This window comes from Microplitis demolitor, chromosome 5 (genome assembly GCF_026212275.2).
Source record: "Microplitis demolitor isolate Queensland-Clemson2020A chromosome 5, iyMicDemo2.1a, whole genome shotgun sequence".
NCBI classification, from domain to species: domain Eukaryota; kingdom Metazoa; phylum Arthropoda; class Insecta; order Hymenoptera; family Braconidae; genus Microplitis; species Microplitis demolitor.
In genome coordinates, this window is record NC_068549.1 from 651984 (window position 1) to 669885 (window position 17902).

Genomic DNA, 17902 nt, shown 5'->3' on the forward strand with positions numbered 1-17902 from the left:
AAGCCTTTGCACCCTCTCTGGTTGGCCCACAGTGACCAATAGGAATGTAAAAGTAAAAAAAAAATTGAATAATCGATTATTTTACAGTTTTCCATAAATATTTTCCGAAATAATTTATAAGCAAATAGAACTTCAGTGGGTAATTTTTTAAAGTAATTATTTGTTACTGTTACCTCCAGCGCAGTAAAAAATATATATTATTTCTTGTATAGAAACACATGGTTATAATTTTTTGCGCAAGTCAATATATCAGTACAGTGGCCATGTCTAACGGGTAATGCACGCCCGTATTAACTCCATCCCATACACCACACATACTTACACACATTTATATAAATATATATATAATAAAATATATATACCTCCTTAGTAGTCCTTTCACATGTACATCTGACAAATAATCGCAATTAAAGTCCAGGAGATTCATCGTTTCTAATTATAGTTCAATAGAAACAAAAAATCCTCTCTAGTTCTAGCTCAGGTAATTTTAAAATCGCGTTGCTGTTAAAATAAAATATAATAATAATAATAATAATTTAAGTGCGAGTGCAATAAATATATACGTGCTCATTAAAAGAAAGGAAATTAACGGGGGTCTGGGTCAAGCAAGTATTTGATAATCAGCATCTTCAGGAAAAGGTTCGCTGTGACGCTGGACACTTGTCGGTGGCGTTACAGGAAACCGGGTCTAGAGTCCTGACCAACCGACTTGTCTAATTAGCCTCCAACCTGTCACACAATATAAGTATATTATAATACCGACATATTTGTAATCCGGCTGCTGATATGCTGCCCGCAACCCCGAGGGCATTTATTACAACTTGATAATTTTAAATTTTCCTTACGAGTTACTGCATCTGTGGTGGGAATATTTGCTTGCGCATATCCGGCAAATTAATGGCCTTTTTTTAAATTTTAGTTTTGGGTGATATCTGAAAGGGCCAGAAATATCTTGTGACTACTGATGGTCAAGTAAAAATATTAAATAAAAACTATTGGTATTATTTAAGTCGTTAATTGAATAAGAAGGCTATAAATCGAAATGACTTTAATGCTACTGGTTAAACATCAATCAGGGGAATAAAGTAGCTGAAGTTTGTGAAAAGAGGATCGGGAATAGCAAGAGCGGAATCATGAATTTCACCATCGACGGATTAGTTTGAGATCGAGATCGTAAATCAGGAGGTTTTTGTCGCCCAGCAGACGTGCAAGTGGGCGAGCGTCAGGCTGAATCTCAGGCTCCAGGAAGACGCCGAGGAATTGAGAGAAAAGAGTAGCAGCAAGAGTAAAGAGCAAAGAGAAGAAGCTGAACAGACGCTTTCAATGCCGCTCGATTCCACATCCCGACTCACATTGTGTGAATTTATTTTTTTGCTGGATCTGAGACCGAGTTTCGTCTCGTGCACGCGGCTAAATATTTACGCTGCCAATTAAGGCTTATTGAGTTACAGTTTACAATTAAATTAATACTTATAATTTGAATTGTTGTTATGATTATTGATAGAGGAATTAAATGCCAGCGTGGGAAGGACAGTTTAGCTCGGGGTTTTATGGAATTAATAAGTGTCGGAGTAGTTGATTGTGTTTAATACTAAATTTGATGGGAATATAAAGCGTTAAAGCTGGGTGGATTATCAGTCATAATGTGTACGCCAGTAGGTACTAATTTACGAGATTCACAGCCATCCCTCATCTGTGAGAAACCTCGGACTGCAGAGGATATAATAGTTGCGCTCTCTGACTCCGTGATTTCTGAACTGGCCAGCTGATGATAATGACAGTAACAGGTGCTCAAGAGCTGCCACCTTCCTATAACGTCATTTATGATATTCTTCCGTATTACCTGGTCTCTTTCATCTTCACTTTGCTCATTATTATTGCAATATTAATCATAATTATTATTATTCATCGGGACTTATCAACAATCAATTTCAAATATTTACCGTCCATTACTCCCGATACTTTTTACCCCCGTCTTCTAGGCATAAAAAATCGTCATTTAGCTTTTTTCAAATTCTTTTTTTATTTTCATTGCCTCTACACATCTCCAGTATCATGGAAAAAAATATCAGAGGCTGCTAATTAGGTAAATTTATGAGTAAAAAATAGATGATCAAAAAATAGGATAATCATTGTAAAAATAAATATAATGAGTAGAAAAATATATATAATATATATTCGTTTTTATCGGGCCTACAATTTGTTACGGAAGAAAATTGGCAAATGGAGAGTCGTGCGAAAGTCACCGAGTAAAGAAAGAAGATGGACACAGTTGTAAGTGTTTCTTGTCAGTGTTTTCTTGCCATAAGATATATCTACCATATATATATATATATATATATATATATATATATATATATATATATAAATATATATATATATATATATATATATATATATATATATATATATAAATATATATATAGTAAAGTAGTAGTAGCTTAGTTGGAACTACAGCCTAGGGCAATGTCTCACGCTTACTCTTCTCTCTTTCATCTCCTCTCTACTATTCGCGTTAACGTTATTTGGACGCCTTATATTATGAATTTACTGTTGAATCATCAACCGACAATCATCATCTTTATTTACATAAAACTTAACTATAACCTACTACTTGGGAATAAATGCCAGCGGACTAATGTAAAACAAGATTTTCGAAAAATTAAATATTAATTAATTTGAAAAAAAAAAAAAAAAAAAAAAAAATATTAATGAGAGTGACATTAAAGTATGTAAAATAATTGTTGGACCGTTTGTATATATATTTATGTATGAGACTGTATGGCCGCAGGTTGATTATCTCACCTGTCTCGAGGACTCTTTTACTCTTGCTGGATATAATGGGTTCTTGGTCCCAGCCAGCGGTCTACCGCTATATCCACGTCTGCGATTACACATTACATTCATTTGTACATATATATATATATATATATATTTACATCCGTATAGATGTATAACTTTATACACGGAAACTTCTCAGCGTTTGTCTCATCCTTTTACATGCTCATCTCATATCCGCCACTTTGCTCTTGAATTACTTTTTAAAACCGACTTACCAGAGGTTAAATCACATAATTTTTTAAACTTTTTTTTTATTCTTATTGATGATAAAAAAAATATCTATATTTTAAAATACTGATAAGAAATTTTTATGTCAATGTCACTCCATATTTCGGAGTCTCATAAAAATTTTTCAAAATTAGGGAAAAAATTAACTGCGTAATTTTGTAACTCTTGGAAAATTTATATTTTTTTTTTACCCTCGGTGTCAAATAAATATTATTTGAAAAAAATAAAAAAAATAAATAATCTTAGACTTGATTTAATATTTAAGTATAAAATAACCAATAAAATAAAAATAATTGTAGAATATTAGCCGTCGATTAAAAATTTATTGGTCACGACTGAGTTCATAAGAGTCGCGGATATATTCTAAATATGTATGTAGTATAATAACAATAAAAAAAATATATATAAATATTTTAGTGATAGTAATAGTGTAATAGGGATAGTGAGGGTATGAAACGTAATACCGGTAACGAGTACCTAATTCAAGCACGACCGTGTCATAATTCCGGCAAAGTGCGCAGTAAGTCGTCCGAGCAAGCCGTAATGGTGTTTATGGGCTATTCCCAACTCTATAGATGCTGTGCAAGTACTTTTCTCACTTGTTTTTATTTTTTATCGTCCTCTACTCTCCTTTAGTATCCGCAGGTACACAATAATCCTATATATCTATACACATTTTTAGTTTTTATTACTTATACATTCATTTTATTTCGAAGGATAAACACCAAAAAAACAAAATGATCGCTCCAGAGGCAAGAAAATAATAATGTATTTGTTTGAATAGCGTTTGTGCGAGCTGTTGGATTGGAGTTGAAGATCCTATCAAAAGTATCCCACGTTGGAAGTAAGTATCGCAGATGGAATTAGCTAAGAAAGCTCGCTCTTGGACGTACGGCAAGTGGATCGGGGAATCGATTTCGCAGCTTGCCGATTCGCAACGCAGTCCATCGAACACCCGTTAGTGCATGGGCATAGACAACGAGTCCGAGTGAGAGATTACCGTCGGGGAGAGAAAGGGAGGCTATCATATTGTGGATATATCTCACACGTGAGTAAGAAAACGCGTAGAAATGCCCGGAGTAATTTCACACGTTACACACGCAATTGTCCGTAGACTATTATATTTATAATGCCATTCGGATCTGTATACGTTTCTTAATAATAAAATATATTACTTTTTTTTTCCACGGATTTTTTTATTTATTCCACTGCACACAATAATTTAAATTTCCCGCTATGAAAATTTCAAATTGAGAATTGAGTTTTTATCAGGTGGAGGAATTTTTAGGGCGACTAATGTTGATTGCTAATTAAGTAGTGGCGGATAATTGGTTTAATTAAGTAAAAAAGTAAAAAGGAAAATCGTCTGGTTTTTTAAAAAAATTGTGTGACATATGGATTCTTAGTGTCGACCGCACGTATAACCGATGATGCTGGGAACTCGTAGCCGAAGCAAGACTCCACGGCCGAGATCTCGCGGTCATCCTGATTCTAGTCAGCAACATAACAGCGTAGAACAGAGATAATGTGCATTCTTCGGTTAACTAGATGGAAATGTAATTTATAAACCAGAGATAAAGATTAAATTATTTAATCTCTTGTTTATTTGCTTTTTTCCCTCGCTCATTTTTCCTCATTTCATTTATTATATTATCTATATTCATCCTTATCCTCATCCTCTTGTTCTTGTTCTTCCTCTGTCTCTGTCTCTTCTTCTACCTCCAGCTCATCCTCATTATTCCGTCCCCACATTTAGCATGCACCGTCTAACTAAATCGCGAGATCCCGGGAGAGGTGAAAGCGGTGTGACGTTTATTTAAGAACCTACATATGTACCTCCGATCTTGAGTAAAACAGATGATTATATTTGTTAGTGAGTGATTGGACTATTCGTCTTGAGTCCGGCGAAATAAATCAGTCCAGTGGCTAGCACTGATGCACTGCACCATCAACCTCTATACCCATCTTACTGATGGCAAAGAACCATTGAGCGCATTGACTCTTGCAAAAAATCGTTTACCGTCTGTAAAATAATAGCCAAGATGCCTCCTGGAATTACCCTCGCGTCTCTTTGTGCCTCGGGCTTAACTACTTGTACTTGTACTTACCCATACCCATACCCATACCCATACCCAACATATACACAGATGCATATACCTATTTATATTTATATATACTCCATACTCCAGTATGGCTTTAAAGTGCGGCCACAACATAAAAGAATCCAACGATCATCATTGCTTCAGCCAAAGTATATATATATATATATATATATATATATCTACAGAAATTCTGCCAGTGGCTGTTGCTCCTGTCGTAGTACTGTCGTAGTAGACCAGTGGACTAGTATTCCAGCCACAATGCCAGGGATGTTATTGCCCTATTGCGTTATTTTTTAGAGCGAAAATCGGTTTTATGTCACAGACACAGATACCGGATGAAATATGTAATGTGTGGATGTTTTGTTGCCCAGACTACTTAAAATGCATAGGCAATAAGCTACAAAGCGTCACACTAACACTTAAAATTTTTTTATTCAACTACGCCTTTATGGTTTTTCTATTGTTGCTTTAATTGCCAACATTTATAATAAATATATGACTCTAATTATTATTTTATAAAAATTCGTTGACTAATAAATTCATTTTTTCTGAGACTAAAATAACTGCATCATATATATTTATATAGTAATATGAAATAAAATTGTGATAATAATTCAGCTGAGAAAAAAATAAAATAAAAATTTTTGTCCTTCCGGAAGATGATATCTATGAATGAAACAAGCCATTTAATTGACAAAAAAATTTGGAGTCCGTTATACAAGGACATATATGTGAAATATAATCTTGATACATGTACTCGATATTTGATAATATTCACAGTGAATAAAATTTTCTACGCACGTGCTCAGGCATTGAAACTGCCCAGCGGGCACTTGTTCTTCCTCAGCATACTAAATAATAATCCTCAGTTATTCAATTATATTTTAAATATTTTTATGATCGTTAATTCTAGCCAAAGTACCCTGATGTCAATTCGAATCCTCATTTCTACAATCAACTACCCGCTATATATATTTTTACTTCTTTGGCTCTGCTGATCCTGGGATCAAGATTAAGTCTATTTGCCGGATTGTTAGCATTAGTATTGACGAATAGGAGTTAAGTTATTTGCTGCACAGTATCACGCACACTTACACTGACTCATAAATATATATAATATATATGTACAAAGACTAAAGACTGATGAGGATAAGGATGATGATATTTGTCCGTAAGGTTTAAAGTGGTACTACGTACAAACAAGTGGCGTATGATGTAAATGTATATGAATATATATATTCTCAAAGGATAGAGGATAGAAAAGGAGCAAGAAGCTGAGTGGAGTTGCAGTGAGGTGAGCTGGTAGTGGAGTGGAAACCAGCAAGTTGATGGTCTAATAGAGCTATACCTCATTACCGTGGAGCGACCGTGTTCTCATGACGATCTAACCCCCGTCTTTCCTCTACTCATCGTCTTCATCATCCTCATCCCCGCGCACCTGCAGTGACCTCTTATCCTCCTTCCTCGTAAACACACACTCTACCCTCTTTACTTTTTATTTTAATAATTTATTTCTTTTTTGTCTTATTTGACAAGGACAGAATTGGATGGTTACCAAAAGTAATGGGGATAAAAAAAAAATAAATATATGGTTTAGCAAAACGCATAGGAACGCATTAACACCTGGATAGATTTATGATATTGGAGTCAACTAAATGGTCAGTTTGTTGCGCTGAATTAGTTATTTATATTTAAGCTTTTAAATTAAATGGTTGAAATAAAAAATATTAAATTTGAGTTTGAGAGAATGGGAGTGCGCCCCCGCGGGCCAACGCCTGAGCGCGTGAGTCTGAGTGTTAGTCTGGCTGGAACAAATGCTGCCAATTTTGTATTTTGTAACGCGAATATTATACAGGTGATAATTCTTGGAGACCCCTCACTGGGCCGTTAAGGCTTCAGAAACTAGACTCTACATTCATTAAAAACTTTTTAAATATTTAAGAGAGACCAAAATGAGACATTTACAAGTTTAAATAATTTTTTTTTTTTTTTTAAGGAATTTAAAAAAAAAATTACAATGGAATAGACGGGCCGAAAATTAACAATAAATATTTATTACTGTAATTTAAGTTTATTTCCGAAGTAATCAATTTTATGAATGAGAGGGAAAAGTGATGATTGTTTGTTTAATAATATAAAAATCGGTTGTAAAATTTGTTTAAGGCGTTACTTTTATCCCGGGCTGTATAACAATCGTTTTAAGATGATTTACAGCCACATGGCATGCATGCGCCCCCGCAATTTTCATCTTGTTAACTGGCTATCAGACCTCGAGACAAAAGGAATCCGAAGAAAATAATAAAAAATATATTTAATAATCATATTAATAATAATAATAAATAACAAGTACTGGGGTTAACAGAAAAAGCTTCAATATGTATGAAAAATAAATATTGACCTCGGGTCATAAATTAAACACAGCTATTCCATTAAGCGCTCGCTGGCATAAAACAAAATAATCGTCACTTTTTAGAGCTCAATAATTTATAATTTAAATAAATTAAATTAAAATAAAGTTTGTCATCTGTACCTAGACGTACATTTTTAAATATTTTTTTTATTGCCCATTTAAATAGTTATCTTTTTTATCTGCCATTAAATTAATGTCTTATGTGCGCATCTTGATACGCGTCGACCATAAAGCTGATAAAAAATAATTTGATAACTCGGAAGATAGATTTCAAATAAAAAATTAACTCGTGTTTTATTTTCTGAGGTTTGGACACACGATTTTGGCCCACTTATGGCTGATAATAAATTAACCACACAAATATGTATATATACAATATGTGATATAAGGCCAGGATTATGTTTGACAAACTTTTTGTAAGATCGTGAGATAGTTAAACATAAAATTAGCTTTAAAGATGAGATCTGTAACGCGTCCGGAGTCTTTTGTCTCTTGTTACCACACACGTTTGTGTGTAAGTACGTTTTGTACTAGCCGGTACACATCCAAGATTAAGAGAACGAGCGACTGGCGTGTGAACGCTGGCTATGTTTGGTGAAATAGTTTGACGGAGTTACATAATTGCCAAGTAAACGTTGACTGTCTTCGGCTTACTGTACACAGAGCTCGAGCTCGAGGCCGAGCTGATTGGATATTAAAATAAAATAAAACAAATATTTAAGAGCTGAGACAACGACATTGTTCGTATGCACCGTTGTCTATCCACAAACTAAAAATTATTCAGTATATATATATATATTTATATATATATAGCATGTGTGTTATAGGATTGTGAAGCCTCGAGTTTTACAAGTTTGAGTTTAAAATGCAAATTTTAGCTAAAAGTCAAAGATTTAATTAGCAAATTCATATTTTTATGAATAGCCGAAAAATGTGCGAAATATGTTTCCATAAATTTGCGAAAGAAATGGATTAGCGGCTTGCTACTAAAATCGACATCTCGATGTTAAAAATGTTTGTGTAGCCTTTTTAAGTATTTTTTATTTTTAAATTCAATGGGTTTGGCAGCTACCAAATTCAGAGAGACCCAGGGCTGAATGGGACATCATTTTGGAGAAAATAAATTTTTTCTTCATGCAAGGCCGAGAAATCTAGGAGTGTCACCTAGTCGAAATTTGGTCTTTTTCAGTTGATAAAAAAAGTAAATTAGGGTAAGAGGCTGAGTTTATATACTGCGTTATGGTTCTGCGTGCAGTGTGTAATTGCGTGTTTACATACGGAGGAGACTGGCAACATGAGAGTAGAGAGTTAACGAAAGCATTTGATTTATGTCTTCATAAGCGGCGAGCAGATACCCGAGCGTGGGTTAACTAATGTACGGATAGGACTGAAGTGATCGACGGGCTTAGTAAATCGGTCGGCGATATCCGATCTTCAGTTGAGTATATATCTGTAAAAATATATAAGAGTGGATGGAATGTAAAAGTTTGCTCTCATTAGTGCGGATTGAATAGCGAAATTGTTTAAAAATCAGCAAACAATAATAAGTACTTTGAGTTTTAGTGAAAAGCTTTTAGAGGATAATGGAGGACTCGTCGACCTGTCAGTCATGTGGAGAGCTGGAGCACCCGCTGAATGCTGTACTTAAAGTCTTGGCTCTGAACTTAGTAGTAAATAAGAGTCAAGAGGAAAGAGGAAAGAGGGAAGAAGAAAGAGGTCCAGTGGGTCCGCGAGGATAATGTAATAATAAAAAAGGAAATAAGTGATGTGGGAGCAGAAAGGGAAGTAGAGAAAGAGGTGAGAGGTTAGACAAACACGTCGTGTCTTATCTGATGGCCCGTCGGCGGCGTTCGGGCGCCAGTCAGGCCCAGTCCCTCTACTCCCGAGACGCCCGAGACACCTCACCCCACCTGCCACACATCTTTCACTCACTTTTTATTTAAATTCAATTTATAGTCCAGCAGAATCCCTCATAATGCCAAATATCTTAAATAATTATTTTTATTTATTTTTAACTGATGAGTTTGCGAGTCTAGCTGGAGGTTGATGACATTTTCTCACGGCTTGACGGGCTGTGGACAACAATGCTTCATTAGATTATTGTTGGTGTAACAATATCATACAATTAGCTCGCTGGGTTTTATTATAAATGGTTTAACATACTCAAAAGGCTACGATCATGTTCATCATCGACGATCGATATATACTGAATATTGTGCCGTAAGATCTTTAATATGATCCCAGTAGAGCTGGTTTATTATTATCATTTTTTTTTTTTTAAATCGATTAATGAGGCTCTTGGAATATTTCAAAATTCATTTAACAAATTTCGATCGAAATTCTGTTAATTAATTTAATTAATTGAGACTGAAGGAAAATTTTTATGTTTTTTTTTGTTGATAAAACTATCAGAGGTGTAATTAAAATATAGAGAGCTGGAGAGAAGAAATAAAAGTTTATGGAGGTATGAGCGTTATCAAGTTGGGTGAGTTAAAGTTTATAGGAGTAGAGTAGTTGTGATATCTCTAGTGGCGAAGTGTTGTGTAGTTTCTCATTTGGAGTTAAGTTTCTTCCGTGACGACAAACTCGCGCTAATGAAAATTCCGGTAAAGAGTATACGTAACGTTGGTACAGAGGCCAGAGTAGATTCCGATGGAATGCAGTCCAATTAGAGGACGCACTAACGTACAGCTCATTGGAGTTTTCCCTGCCGACGAATTCCGCAAAGGAGAATTTGTTTATTACATCGAATTCTGAGATACGAGGACACCTAGTATTTAAACCGTACATCTGCTTTTCCTTTTTTTATCGCGGACGTTTAATTTCTCTATTTTCCCGTAATTTGAGTGGTTACATCTAATGAACTAACAAATCAATTCAGTTGATTAATGGACCCCTAATTACTGGGCAATTACACGAGCAATCATGTCTCATTAATCCGGTATCTCGATATTTTTATTTTTAAAGAAATTAAAAATCTTCATCTTTTAAGTTTTGTAGGATAGAGAAAAATTAACTTCTGTTTTGTTAACTTATCACGTGGATAATTTAGATTTTTTATTATTTATACTGATATTTATTTCTTTATCTCTATTTATAAAATATTATTTTGATAATTAAAATTTAATTGGTATTTGATAAGTCTCTATGTTATTATCAACGTTCATGGTCATATTTTCTATGACATTTTATTTAAATTATAAACATTTATTGTTTTATAAAAATAATTACTCACTTGCAACAAATTATTAAAAATGATTACGATGTTAGCCTTGATTAATATATATTTAATTCAAAGAGTTATTTATTGAGTAATTAGTGTCTACATAATCAACATACCGGTATTTAAATTAACGAAAACAATAAAAATAAATAAATTATTAAATTTAGACGGAAATCAATGGATATAAATACGCGGTATATAGAAAACTTTACAATAATTGTCTTCAGTCAAGTTTGCTATCACAGTAAGTAAAAGTAAAATTTGTGTACAACGTTGTAATCAGTTATCAATTTTTAAATATATAAAGGCTGTAATCTCACAACCCACAAGTCACATAGACTACGGGGACGGCTGATTTATGTATTTTTTCGAATCAAAGTAGATGGATACAAACGTCATATATTTTTTTGAAATCTAACTTTGTTCAAGAGTATAAATATAGCAGCAGACGCACTAGATTCGGGATTTTAAAATCTTGAAGGATCATTTGCAGATTCTAGTAACTGTTTGTGAGAAAAAAAAGTTTTCTTTATGGAAAATAAATTTTAGAAAACTTGATTAGTTATCGTAATTAAAAATAAAGACTTGGGTGAGTGATAATAAAATAAAGCGGATATAAAATGATAATTCGTCGAATAGTATATTCTCTAGCAGAGCTAAAAGCTTCTAGAGGCACAGCATCAACTACAACAACAGCAACAACAACAACAGCAACCACCAAAGCGAGCGTGTTCTCTTGTATTTTCTTCCTCTTGTTCGTAACGGGCATATCCGCCTTGAAATAAAATCGCCGATAGTATCTCTCCTCAATGAACTCTCCCACGCCTATGGACCCGGCTCTTCAGCGGCCATTCCCCCACCCTTTGACTCTCTCCCCTTTCCCTTAACCCGCAACCCGCGCCCCCAGTAATTCTCTTGACTAAATAAAAGTGTGTAGAGTTTAAAAAGTTTAGTGTCTTGTCTGAGTGTGTACAGAGATAATAAAAATAATAAAATGAGGCTGAGAATCAAGTGTAGTAGAATAGAGCGGGGGAGGGGGCGACGGAAAAGGAGGCAATAGGCCCCTGAATGCTGTCCCCACTCTTTGGGCCTGCAACGGACCCCGAGTAATATCTCTGTGTGAATCTGAGGCCCCGCGCGCGTCGTCGCGCGAGTCTGTGTTGCGTGCGTTCTGTCGGGGGCCTTAGCCGACTAAATATACCAGTAGAGGGGAGTGCCGGGGCCTTCAGGTCCATCGGAGTTCGACCCCTGACCTCGGCACGTATTCGCCACACCCGCGCAGCGACCCAGGCTCTGTACTAGCAAACTCTTTAAAAAAAAATAAAATCGAGGTGAGCCTTTGCCCCTTATTTTATTTTATTTTTTTTTTTTTTTTTTTTTTACTATTTATATATTTATTGTCAATAATAATGGTGGTAAAAATATTATGTTAATTTAATGATTAAAGGATAAAATTATAAATACGGTAATTTATTTGTTATTAAGAATATTTTAGTAGCGAGTGAGTTTGAAAAAGATTAAGAAGATATAGGCGATCGTAAAAAAGCATCAGAGCCTTCTTTATACTTGCACAAACATAAATGTCGTAAAAAGTTTATTCACATGAGTGTATACGAGTGTAAGGGGCATGTTTTGTCCCATCGATTTTATAAATCTGTCCCCGGAGGGGAATTGCTCGACGTGCTGAAAGTCGCGCGGTGGCGATTCCCGATTATTTGCGAGAGCATAAATTCTGGGTGGGCCTACTGGAGATAAAAAGAGTTCACAAGTTGCTTGGTTAACTTAAACTTTATTCTCTTTTATATTTACCCTCACATTTATATGAACGTGTGTGCGAATTTGTGTGCATTTGTAAAAGAGAATATTCTGTGGCTAAGGCGTGCACTCGGGGGTCACGTTGTCTATGCAAATGAAACGAGAAGCGAGATTCCACGGGATCATCGAGCGAGGACGCGGTGTCGCGTTACGATCGATAAATGAGTATATGAAATAGAGGGGGACCAAGGGAGAAGGGAGAAAGCTCACTTTTAATCTCTGCAATATTTATAAATAACCAATAGACGGATTCTTAAACTTTATTTGTAATAAAAAATAAATAAATTTTCGAGTTGTTTTGGTGAAAATAAAATATTTATAAGCAATTATGAGTAAAAATACTCCGGCTTGACGGAAGAAGTCTGACTGCTAAGGAAGTTTCCACTTGGGCGAGTTCTCACGCACGCGCGTAAATAGAAAAGTCGGTGGTGGGGCAGCTCGGTGAGGGCTGCGGGAGAGAGTCAAGTGTTAGTTGCGAATTATCTGTAGTACGACGTGCAGTCTGAGAGCCTCTAATTCCTGCGTAGGCGCACGGCGAGGGCTATTGTAAGTATGTTTATATGGAGAGCTTAATGGAGCGGTCTGACATGTGTCTAAATGTTGACAAGCTACAACGAGTAATAAATATCCATTTAATAAGATTATGTCTACAAGGATTTTTTTTTTTAATTTTAATTTACAAATAATTTTCATCTTGAGCCTTATTAATAAATGGTTGATATTAAAAATTATTTATTGACATTTGGTATTATGAAATGATGGTTGGGAATATAATGTATAATAAATATTACTATGCAGAACGAATAAAAACTCAGCGTTAATATCATAGTAAATAATTTAAAAGTCAGAAAAACGTTTTGATCGTAAGTGATTCTATATTCAGATACGCGTGTCACCCAGAAGTTACGAGCATTCGTGTACAACTCGTTGAAACAATCTCGACAAAATCCCAGCCGGTAGATCGGACGAGTCTTATTTAATTCATTCTGTGTCTCCGACATTTTATAGTTCTGTGTTTTCACCGTTGTCTCGGTCTTTTTATCTCGTGCACACATGCACACATATGTAAATATACATATATATATATATTTGTATTTAAAAAGTATCGAGTTGAGTTGAGATGAGAGAGTTGGCGAAGCGAGGAAATAAATTCACCCACATCAGTCACTTTCTTATTATTATATAGGGGTCGTCTTAGCGACGACATTTTACAGCAGGGGGTCAGCATGTTTCACATCAGTACGTCACTCAATTTGATTGTTGGTACAACGACGTTCGCCGCGCCTTGCTCTTACTCTTCATATCCGACAAATATACATGTATATATTAATTCATAAATCTCTACTCGACGATGACGAAGAATTTAGATGATTGTCAAGTTCTCTTCAATCACTTAGCTCTCAGATCGTTATTGTTTTTGATTTTGATATATTTTCCCACGATATTTCGTCTATTATTCCATCACATGTCTACTGATATAAAAGTTATTTTTTCATGAATTTAAAATAAGAGGCCGTGCATGTGATGAAAATTTTTTATTTTTGTTAGGATAAAAAAAGGCTTAAAGTATCCTGAATACTACAGCATCTAGATGGGCACCATTGCCAGAGTTTCTTGAGGATATCTTGCCGTAGATCGGAATTCAGGTACACGGTAGCCAGTGGCTTGAGCAAACCGGGAATAGCGCAATATGTGGACGAGAGGGAGCGAGAAATGGAGTCGAGGTGGGTGGAAAAAGGGAGACTGCTGCTCAGAGGAGAAGAGAGTAGAGAACACCAAGAGTTAAGGTTCTGTGTAAAGTGGCATCGAGAAGGACGAGTTGCTTTTCTCGCTTGTTCCAGGGTTATGCCGAGAGGGTTCCCCGGGTGATCTACCGTCCTCGGGCAAGCCCCTCATTAACGCCTTTGCTAAGAAATTACACGCAGCCGGTGGCAAATAAGAGCAAAACCCACATTCTCAAGCTAAACACCTTCGATCTTTCTCACCTTTACTTACTCGCTGATTTCTGTTTTTTTTTCTTTTCAGACACTATTCTATATGCAGGAATTTTATGGAGCATTTTATTAAGATTGTGATCTAGTTATTGAAAAAAATTAATTAGAAATTCTATTAAAATTTTTTAATTTTGCTTCAACTTAATTTCGGTCATAAAAAATCTTCATTTTGGTTTTATGGGAATTTTTTCTCTTTAAATCCCATCTACACATTTGCAGTTTGATGAAAACAAGTTTCAGAAGCCGCTCATTAAATAAATTATCCACGAAAACTATTAGAAATCATAAATGGAAGATATTGAATTTTTGAACTCACAATGTTCTTCTAGTTTATTATTTTTTTTCTTTGACTACCAAAATGTTTAGTGACTTCTCGTAATTTTTTTCTTCTACTGGCAAGCCTATAGAAGGGAGTGAAAAAAAAATAATTCAAAAAAACGTAGAGTAGCATTTTTTTCAGCTCGAAATGTGCCGCGCAATTGTATAATGACCAAAAAATTATATGAATCTTTTTGCTCAAAATCTTATAAAAAAAGGATGACTAAGTCAAATTACTTTTTTCCAGTCAAAAATTGAACGTTTTGGTCCACATGGAGCATAAATAAGAATACAAAAAGTACAAGACAGCGGAGAAAAAAGACCGAGTAAAAAATGAAAAAAATAAAATGTTGAATACATAGCTTGTGTTTATTAATTAATGCAGCATAGCCTCAGTTGACCTTTCTCCAGTCATTTTATTCGGTATTTATTCGTGCTGAGATGAAACAGAACGCAATATCGTTTTTTTTTCTTTATTATAATTATTATTATTTTTATTTCTACTCCTTGTTTCTTTCATTCGTACTCTTGTACTTGTTATTCTCGTGCACCTTACGCCTTTACATCAACACTGAGGAACAACCTCATGCTGTTAGTAGAGATTTATTAATAATCTAGTCGCGAAAATCTCTAACGAAACTCGTCCACTCAAAGCCGCTAATTTATTTTTAATTGAATAATTGATTTAATTAATAAATATTAAATACTAAATATAATATCGTGATCGCATAAAATTCATTAGCCAATAAATAAATAATATTATTAATTTGTTTTATGAATAAATAAAAAAATAAGTGTCTGGTGGGTAATCCTAGAAGAGAGATCGAATGTCGTCGAGTTAGAGATGAGTGTTGGCTGTTGGCTGGTAGGATAGGAGCGGCCTCACCGACGACGAGATAATTTAGAAACCGGCAACGACGGATCGGTAAGCGTCCTAACGTAATTACCGCGAGTTGCTCGCCTGGGGTTAAAGTTAAAGCTTCGAATAGGGCGAGCGGTTCATGCACACACACTTAAATCATCTGAGAGAGTATTTAATGGTACTGACGTATGATACTGCTATTATATAGTAAATAGTACATAGGAATATGTTGTACACAGGAGAGTGTGTGTGTGGAATGGAACTCGGGGGCTATGTGGTGGTGAAGGTGCAGCGACGGAGATACGACGACGTAAGTTTGTTAAAAATATTTAAATAGAGAAAGAGAGTGAGTGAGAAGCGGAATTTTAGTTGAGAAAGGAGAAGGTGGATGTGTGGCGTAAGGAGCCATCGGGTTATATGTGAGGAAAAAATTTAAAAGTGAAAAACAAGAATCGAGAAATAAAAAGAGAAAGATATTCACCTGATTTATGCCACGTGCTTTATGAGCTGCACTTTGCTTCTGCCTCCCGCAGTTTAAGTTTTGTCCGGCTTTAAACTTATGTACTAAGACACTTAATGTAATCTCATTTATTTTTTTTTTTATTTTTAATTATTATTAATTAATTTTTTTGATTTTTTGCCATGAGGTTTTGGGAAATATCTTTGAGATGATTTTGTGGCTCAATTATTGGAGATACGAAAAAATTGCATAATATCATTTTTGTAGAAAATTAAATTTACTGTAAAAAAGTTTATGTTCAATTTTTATGTATCTTTAACCGTTTAGCCAGAATTTGAAGTTAAATATTCATATATACGCTTGACATAATTTTGGATCTACAAAATTTGAACCTCGTGATTAATATTTAATTTCTGGCAAAATTATTGAAAATGCAGTACAAATGTATGAGATTTTCTTGTAGGAAATGAAATTTTCCAGAAGAAAGGTCCAACTTTGTCGTATCTCTGAGCATTAAACCAAAATTTAAAAATTAAATAATAATGAATAAACTTAAGTAGAAAAAGCCAGCGTGAGTTGTCCATAAAATCATGGAGGGTCGAGTTAAAAATACTAGAAAGACATTTCGAAAAACTTGCTTGGAAAAATTAATGAAACTAACGACAAAATTTAATGCCTTTTAAATTATTATTTAAATCAGTATAATAATTTTAAAAATCACCTTTTAATCTTTCCCAACATAAATTTTTTAATTATCAATAACAATAAATATTTAAAAAAATTTATCACACAGAGCAAAAGGACCTGGGGATATAATTACCACAATGATGGAGTTATATGTTGAAAATACTCCCGTGATGTTATCGCAACAAGATCATTATATTAATAATGTTACAAGTTTATTCAAATTAATGACTAATATTATATACATATATATGTGTTCTCTATATGAAATTTATTTATTGGGCATAAAGCAGGAATGAAATATAATAAGTGAAATAATTCTTAAATTACGATAATTATAATGCAGCCGATTATAAAACCCGATCACGGGAAATTAATCCCGGTTTCGCGATGCACAATATTTCTCGTGTGAAATTGACTCGTTAGAAAATGTATGTATGTATATATTAATCCTTATCCAATATTACACAAATATATTCTGTCTTTTTCTTAATCCCTGAAATCTCGTCTCTTCTCTTTTCTTATTTATTTATATAAATTTATGTATGCAGTATTGAATTCTTTGTCTGGCATCTTATGATCATTAATCAATAACAATCAATCTTGTAACCACAGTTAAAGTGAGTTTGCAGTGTGCCTAAACCACATGCCGAGTTTATCTCAATTAATCCTCGACATCGTATTTTCACTGGTTTTAAAACTTTGTATCCTTTATAAATAAATATTTGTAAATATATATAGATAAATTTACGGGCATCAATCTTCGTGCCCTTTTTATCAGTTTATTACTTAGACCAGTGGACTTTTAAAAAGTAGAAAGGTAAAATGGGCAGGCTCAAATTATGGAAATTTGAAAACTCGAACTTTTCATTCGAATATGAAAAATAAAAAAAATTTTGAGACCGAAATTGTGTCCGAAGTGAAGATGGTAATTTATTGAATTCAGTTAAAAGTTAAAAAATTTG